Below are 9,529 nucleotides of genomic sequence, written 5' to 3' on the forward strand. Positions count from 1 at the left end.
ACTGACCTGAATAAGATATTTTACATGAAATATGTTTACATATAGTTCACAAGAGTAAATAATAGTTAAATTTATAAAAATGACCCTGTTCAAAAGTTTACATTCACTTGTTTCTTAATTCTGTGTTACCTAAATGATCCACAGCTGTTTTTTGTTTGTTTGTTTGTTTGTTTAGTGATAGCTGTTCATAAGTCTCTTGTTTGTTCTGAACAGTTAAATTGAAGGCTGTTCTTCAGAAATATTGTTCAGTTTTTTTAGCATTTTTGTGTATTTGAACCCTTGCCAACAATGACTATATGATTTTGAGATACATCTTTTCACACTGAGGACAACTTATTTTGTATTCTGGGAAACACATATTTTCTGTAGCTTCTGAAGGGCAGTACTAAATGGAAAAAAATATGATATTTAGGCAAAATAAGGAAAAAAAAACATTCTATTCAAAAGTTTTCACCCCCGCCCCCTCTGGCTCTTAATGCATTGTGTTTCTTTCTGAAGCATAAGTGATTGTTTGAACTTTCTGTAATAGTTGCATATGAGTCCATCAGTTGTCCTCAGTGTGAAAAGATAGATCTCAGAATCATACAGTCATTGTTGGAAAGGGTTGAAGTACACAAAAATGACAAACAAGGGACTCATGAACATCTATCAATAAACAAAAAAACAGCTGTGGATCATTCAGGTACAGTATTAAGAATCAAGTGTATGTAAACTTTTGAACAGGGTCATTTTAATTAGCTCAACTATAATTTTCTCTTGTAGATGTGTAAACATCTTTCATGTAAAATATCTTATTCAGGTCAGTGCTAAATAAAAAAAATAACTCCCTCTAAAAATGATCCCTCTTATTTTGGTAAAAATAATTAACATTTTGCAGACTCTGCAAGGTATGTAAACTTTTGACTTCAACTTTATATAAACGTGTTGTGTTTCCAGCTCTGAGAATCCTTAAGATGGTGGTTATGAATATCTACAGTCTCTCGTGGCTCTCATGAGCATATATTTATGCTGACTGTAATCAGTGAATAAAATGTATTATGTGTTTTTTGGTCTGGTAGCCTCCATATTACACAGATTTATTTTATACCCATTATTGAGGTATAGAAGACGTAAAGATTTTTATGTGCGCTCATTAGCGTCATCCAAACTATAGAATAGAGGGATATTCACAGCTCATTACCAAGTTCACAGAGCATCTTTTCACTCTAATGGAACATATTTGTCTTAAAGTTTATATAAAGGAATAAAAATAGACAAGCCCACATTGCAGTGCATTGCAAGTATCTATCTATCTAGCATCTATCTATATTTTATTCATAGTCATATAAAATTATGAGCTATGGTTTAGGCACTTTGAATAGTTAAAAAAAAAGTCTTGTAATAACCACGTGTGAGAGTGTTAATATACCCTGACTGTTTTATATTACTGCTTTGAGGTTTACAATATCTTCTCTCTTCTCTTCTCTTCTCCAGGTCAGTTCAAGGTCAGTTCAGGTAAACGCAGCAGGAGTTCATCGCAGGTGAAATAGCCTCTTTACATCTCACATAGAGCATCCTTCACAGAGACAGTCATGGTCACAATTAAGCTTTATGATGGCACTTCATGAGCCCATGGGCCATTTGTTTAGACCGTCCTCATCTAATCATCGACGTGTGATCAAATTTGTGAAGTCGCCTCTTGCAGAGTCACCCACACTTTTTTGATAACGTCTAAATGTATTCATAGGGCGCCCATGGGCCTAAATGTATTAGCAGTAGAGGGGTTATAAATGAAGTAATAAATGAAGGGGAGAGAGAGGAAACTAGAGGGAAAGGGGAACACAGTCATCCTCTCCTGTGGTGAGCCCAGCTGGCACCAGTATACAAACATCCAGTATTAAAGCTTGTGCACTTGAGCACACTCGTAAACACAAACATACAAAATTAAAATAGCTAAGTTGCTCAGAATCTCCTTGGAGCATGTATATATGCACACAGACTCTGTCATATAAACCCCCACAGCGACCACTGTTCCCACCAAAAGCTCACAGCGCATATATGCTTTTATGGGTGACCAAGGAGACATGGACTAGTTTTTAATCTTACCTTTATTGTATGGGGTCCTAGGTGTGGTGTATATTTTGACAAGATGAATAACATAATAAAAAGAAGGTTTCTTTATGTCAGTTTTTTTTTTGATTGACCGATTTGTCCTGTTTGCTAAGACTCAGCTTTGTAAACATATGAACGGTCGCATCACAGAGGTGACATGTAGAGGCCGAGGACAATACAGTCTGTAGTTGACAGAAACTGACTTTTAACTTGTGTTGCCATGACAGTAGAGCATCAGTGCCACACATCCATCCATCATGTGACTGAGTGCTGCTGATATTGCGCTGTAGGTGAAGAAGCTCGTCACAGAATGGAAAAGAGGATGATGAAAGCACACTTAAGCACATTGGATGGCATATCTAGTTTGTTGTTAAAGAGGAAGTTTAATCAAAATTGACAACAGTTTACTGTCAGTGAAAGTAAATAATTGAAAACCGTTTACTTCAAGTGAACAACAGTAAATGTGAACTATCCACCTTTTTCTTCAATGTGGAAGTAAGCTTATGGGGGTAGACTTCCGGTTCATTATCTGCTGTAGGGAAATAACAAGAAGAATAACAACGTGCAGTAAACAGTAAAACTTTTTTTTATTCAAAATTCTTTTACAATCATAAAATCTTCAAAAACATCAATAAAGGTTTTAGGATGTGACAGGAGCAGCAAGAGCAGACTATAGGAATCTGTGGGAAGACAACTGCTGTCAGTAGGCTGTTCCAGTTCATTTAATGACTTGTATTCATGACCTAATATTCATGTTTGAAAAGTTACATCAACAGCAGCTTTACCTTGTCTGTCAGACATTTACGTTTCATTGTAATGGCACAGACTACCCAACATTGGGCTACACTGACCCAGCACTGGGTAGGTATGATAAAAATGACCCAGAAGCTAAGTTACAGAAAAACTACCCAATAAATGACCAAATAAAATGACCCAACTGGCTGAACCCAGCATTTTTTTAAAGTGCAAAAAAACTACTCAGCACCTGGGTAAAAATACTAAAAATAACCCAATAAAATGATCTAGCAAGTTGAACCCAGCATTTGGGTTAAAAAATAACCCAGCATTTTTAAAGTGCAGAAAAACTACTCAGCACCTGGGTAAAATATTAAAAAATAACTCAATAAAATGACCAAACAGGCTAAAACCAGCATTTGGGTAAAAAATAAAAAATAACCCAGCATTTTTAATGTGCAGAAAAACTACCCAGCACCTGGATAAAAATATAAAAAATAACCCAATAAAATGTCCAAACAGGCTAAACCAAGCATTGGGTTAAAAAAATAACCCAGCATTTTTAGAGTGCAGAAAAACTACCATGCATCTAAGTAAAAAATATTAAAAAAAATTACCCCCCAATAAAATGACCAAACAGGCTGAACAGCATTTTTAGAGTGCAGGAAAACTATAACACCTGGGTAAAAATATTAAAAATATCCCAGTAAAATGGCCCAAGAAGCTGAACCCAACATTTGGGTTAGTAAAATTAACCCAGCATTTGTTAGAATGCAGAAAAACTACCTAACACCTGGGTAAAAATATTAAAAATAACCCAATTAAATGAACAAACAGGCTGAACCCAGCATTGAGTTAAAAAAAATAACCCAGCATTTTTAGAGTGCAGAAAAACTACCCAGCATCTAGGTAAAAAAAATATAAAAACACCCCCAGTAAAACAGGCTGAACCCAGCATTTGGGTTAAAAAAAAAGTTTTAGAGTGCAGAAAAACTACCCAGCACCTGGGTAAAAATGTTCAAAATAACCTAATAAAATGACCAATTATGCTGAACCCAGCATCTGGGATGGGAAATAGCCCTGCATTTATTTAAAGTGCAGAAAAACTACCCAGCATCTGGATAAAAATATTAAAAATAACCCAATAAAATGGCCCAAGAACCTGAACCCAAGATTTGGGTTAGAAAAATTAACCCACCATTTTTTAGAATGCAGAAAAACTACCTAACACCTGGGTAAAATATTAAAAATAACCCAATTAAATGAACAAACAGGCTGAACCCAGCATTGAGTTAAAAAAAAATAACCCAGCATTTTTAGAGTGCAGAAAAACTACCCAGCATCTAGGTAAAAAAACTACCCAGCATCTGGATAAAAATATTAAAAATAACCCAATAAAATGGCCCAAGAAGCTGAACCCAAGATTTGGGTTAAAAAAATTAACCCACCATTTTTTAGAATGCAGAAAAACTGCCCAGCATCTGGGTAAAAATATTAAAAATAACCCAATTAAATGACCAAACAGACTGAACCCAGCATTGGGTTAAAAAAGAACGCAGCATTTTTAGAGTGCAGAAAAACTACCCAGCATCTGGGTAAAAATATTTAAAATAACTCATTAAAATGGCCCAACAAGCTGAACCCAGAATGTGGGATGAGAAATAGCCCAGCATTTTTTTTAAGTGCAGAAAAACTACCCAGCATCTGGGTAAAAATATTAAAAATAACCCAATTAAATGACCAAACAGGCTGAACCCAGCATTGGGTTAAACAAATAACCCAGCATTTTTAGAGTGCAGAAAAACTACCTAGCATCTGGGTAAAATATTAAAAATAACTCATTAAAATGGCCCAACAAGCTGAACCCAGCATTTGGGTTAAGAAATATCCCAGCATTTTTTTAAGTGCAGGAAAAAACAGGATTTTTTAGGTTGTAGAACACATTATTCTATTCCAGTGCGTTTCCGAATACGTATTTACTATTCAGGCACAGATTTCTGACATCAAAGTTGTAACTTTTGAAAATGTAAGGAAGTGATACTCCTATGATAATGGATGTGAAATACTTTAAGATGGTATAAAAGTATTGCAGAAACAGTAACAGATTGAAATAGTCTGTGCTGTGCAAATCCAGCATCACTACATTATTAATGGTTCTGAAAAAGACACATACATGAATTGAAATTCAGCAAAACAATTCTGCTGATGTGGTGCAAGTGTGTGCATAAAGGATGATCTGTCATTGTCTGTTCATCCTTGACTGTATGTTCAATCTGGAAAATAATCGGTGTATGTGTTTTAATGTGTATAAAACAGGCAAAGATGACCTCAGCAAAGGATGTCCCCATCTCATTGAATGGACTCCTAAGGGAATCCCAGCAGAGCACTGGTGAGGGTCACCTTACTTTACCTTTAGTATGTTAGATTTAATCAGGTTCCAATCATCTCATCTCAGAAATATCAGCAGTGTTTCAATATAGCTGTTTGATTATGGCAAAATTGAGTTTTGCCAAAAGCAACTGAATAGATTGTTGCATTGATTTAGTAAAAGGACATAAAAGGAGGCAGGTGTGAAACCATTTGCATTGTGGCACTAATTGCAACCCGTTATTGTAGAATTATTGATTATTGGCTTATCAATAAATCTGTTGTGTGTTTGGTAGTTTATCTTCAGTCTCTTTAAAAGTGGCTGATGGTAATGATCTAAATGTCCTACCTCATTCCAAAAATGCAGTGATGATAATACCTTTCTGTGCTGAATTTGTTAAGTGTCTGCTCTTGTCCTGCCCCAAAATAATTTGGATTCCAAAGGATTTATTTAGTCAAAAACAAAAAAGGGTTTAAAAAAAAAATAAATCAAGCCTATGACAATCACCCATCTGTGGCTTAAAGGGATAGTTTACCCAAAAATGAAAATTTGATGTTTATCTGCTTACCCCCAGGGCATCCAAGATGTAGGTGACTTTGTTTCTTCAGTAGAACACAAACAAAGATTTTAACTCAAACTGTTGCAGTCTGTCAGTCATATATTGGCAGTCAATGGGCTCCTCGGCTTTGAGAGTAAAAAAAAAACATACACAGACAAAACCAAATTAAACCCTGCGGCTCGTGGCAATACATTGAGGTCTTAAGACACCAAACAATCGGTCTGTGCAAGAAACTGAACAGTATTTATGTCATTTTTTACCTTTGATCCACCGTAATGTCCAGCTGTCCTGAGCGTGTGTCAAACGTGCGGGGGAGACGAGGAGCCAGGAGAACACACGAGGAAACGGGAATTAAACAAAACACTAATTTATTAAACCATGAAACAAAACAAAAGGCAGGGATACACAAACACGACGAAACTTCAAAACAAACCACGAGGAGCAGACAAACACCATGAGACTTCATCGACGGACACTGGGGTGTGAACTGACACAGACTTAAATACACTACAAACAGGGCGTGGTTACAAACTAGATAACAGGACCATGAGGGGGAAATACAAATATGGGCATGACTAAGCCAATACAGACAAAACCAGAAGGGGGAGACAAGGACTAAACCATGTGAATAGGAAACATGGGGGGGGGGGGGACACTAGGAAAAACAAGACAAAACAGGCTATAATCCTGACAGCGTGCTCACAACAGCAAGCGCAAAAGTGAAAAATAAGTAAGCTTAACTACTGAATATGCACTTCAAATATTACTATACTTCCAATCTTAAAAGTTTAGTTCCAGAAGATTCAAGATAAATATATCAAAACGTAATTTTTGATTAGTCATTGCTAAGAACTTCATTTGGACAACTGGACAAGGCAATTTTCTCAATATTTCGTTTTGCTAGATAAGACCCTTCTTCCTCAGCTGGGATCATTTAGAGCCCTTTGAAGCTGCATTTAAACTGCGTTTTGGAAGTTCACACCTAGGGGCACCATATGTATCCATTATATGGAGTGAATATTGGCAGCACTGAACGTAAACAGCGCCACTGAACTGAACCAAACTCTCAGATTTTGCTAATTATTGCTGCTGAAAATGGTCAATTATTGTCATGTTTTGGGCTGTACTAATCGGTCAGACCAGGAAAAACATTTGGAGTGTGAGAGAAATCCTGAAATGTTTTCCTCAAAAAACATAATTTCTTTACGACTTAAGAAAGAAAGACATGAACATCTTCGATGACAAGGGGCGAATACAATATCTGTAAATTTTTGCTCTGGAAGTAAATACATTTTCATTAAATTGCAATTAAGGATGTCCAAAAAAATTCATTCAGTTTAATTTTAAGTATAGTGCAGTGTTCTTCTAAAGTAAATAATTACAGTGTTTAAAAAAGAAATGTCCCTCTGTAGAGTATCTGCATTGAACTTTACAGGTTTGCATATATCAATCAGTTCACACTGATAATTGTTGATAAACATAACTTGCCAGTTAGCATGACTATGGACCCCAATTTATCCTTGTTTAAGATGTTTAAATGTATGGGAGCGGCAGACAGCCAAGGCCAAAAAAGGTTAGAAAACACAGATATTTTTAAACTTAGTATCTGCATCCGTTCAGTCTCATTTGGCTGAAAGATGTGAAAACAGTCACAGGAAAAAGTAAATCCAGACTTGGGGACTTTTTCACAGTGGTATTGTTCCCCTTAGGACCTGCAGAACGAAAGATCAGCAACTTGGTCAGCTTGGAAATTACTCTTGTGTGCAGACCTCAGATCTGTTTTGTGTTTGTTTCAGTAAGAGCTGAGCTGGGGAAGCCAGCTCTTGGATCAGAAGAAATATTATTGTGGCCTAATGAGAGTCTTTGTCATGCTGCACTGTGTGGAGCTGTAAGGCGCATGTGTTTGTGTTTGCATTAGAATACTAAGCAAAACAGAATGCGAGAATGAATGTGACGGAAAAGGGCAGCCAGGCACTCTGCACCATTTTTCAAAAGAAATCAAGCTCTCCGGGGTCCATAAATCTATTGTGCTAAAGGCTATAGGCTAGTGTTTGACTGGCCCATTGTGCTGCGCTTTTAAAGGCCAAGCCACAAGACTTTTTATGAGGCTTCTTGAGACTTTTATTCATGACCGGTAAATCGATGTTATTACAGTGTGGCTCTGAGGATTGTGTCTTTCTGAGAAGGGTATGGAGGCAAAACAAGAGGCTTGTTATCAAGACCTGCCCTCCTGCTTAGCATATCACACCTGTTTAAAATCTCACTAATCACTCTGTCTCTCCCTAAGCAGTTAGTTAAATTAATTTCCCTCTTCTCAGCATCTGAAAATAGCAATAACCTCCTTGACAATAAGACTCGAAATGAGTAGCACTCACAGCACAGTTACTTTATTGCATCTCCTGCAGTCTTGCAAACTAATAATCAAAGTAATGCAACCATTTAGAGTGCTGAATTTTAAGCTAGTGGGTTGATGATAAATAATAAAGAAAATGACTTTAAAAAAACAAAACACTTTTCTTCCATTTCATCTTCTGAGAAATAATAATGTTTTTACGACACATTATCAATTGCCATGTTGTCGGCACTGAACGTAAACAGCGCCACTGAACTGAACCAAACAGATTTTGCTGATTATTGCTGCTGAAAATGGTCAATTATCATCATGTTTTGGGCTAATCGGTCAGACCAGGAAAAACATTTAGAGTACTATAGACCACCAAAAGTTATAACAAATCAATTAGAAGAGTGCAAAAAACCATTTGTGTTTGGTCAAACTGAACCAACATTTCCAGGGCAAGAATTATGACAACATTTGTGTTTGTGTGAAATATTAGACTAACATCTTAATACCGCTTGTACGTATCTTTACCACCTATTAACTTTAGTTTGTCAAAATATTATGCTTACTAAGTCCTTCTCTATATGATTTAGCAGCTTCCACACATTTTTTGCGTGGTTTAGACAGCATAAATTAGTAGAATAACGTATTCAGTAGTACATTAACCATGCAATCCATGCTGTTTTTTTTATATCCGAGTATCTCCAATATGGCTGTGCATCCAGGTAACCGACCAAATCGTGACAAACCCTTTATAAGGACCAAATTACAGAAATAAAAGGTCATGGCTTTTCGAGAATTAAAAGGGATAGTTCATCCAAAAATGAAAATTCATTAATTACTCACCCTTATGTCGTTCCAAACCTGTAGAACCTTTAAATTAACATATTTTTATACAATCTGGGAGCTTTCTGACACTGCATAGACAGCAATGCAACTGACATGTTCACGGACCAGAAAGGTAGTAAGGAGATCGATAAAATCCATGTGGCATCAGTGGTTTAACCGTAATGTTTTGAAGCTACGAGAAGTACTCTCGTGAATGTGTGTCGGAGACTGACAAGACAGAGAAGAAATTGTTGAATAAAGTTGTTATTTTTGTTTTCGTCGTGCAGAAAAAGTATTCTCGTAGCTTCATAAAATTGTGGTTGAACCACAGATGTCACATGGACTATTTTACAGATGTCCTTACTACTTTTCTGGGCCTTGAACGTGTTGCGTTGCTGTCTATGCAGGGTCAAAAAAGTGCTCGGATTTCATCAAAAATACCTTGTTGTTCGAAACAACAAAAGGGTGAGTAACTAATGACAAAATCTTCATTTTTGCATAAACTATCCCTTTAATCCCTTAATGTGGCTTTTTTCTTCATTATATCTGTACAGTAGTATCCCCCTGACACATTTTGACTTTATGCTCCAGAAAAAAAAAATCAATGAAT

Source organism: Garra rufa, chromosome 20 (assembly GCF_049309525.1).
Source record: "Garra rufa chromosome 20, GarRuf1.0, whole genome shotgun sequence".
In the NCBI taxonomy this organism is placed as follows: Eukaryota; Metazoa; Chordata; class Actinopteri; order Cypriniformes; family Cyprinidae; genus Garra; species Garra rufa.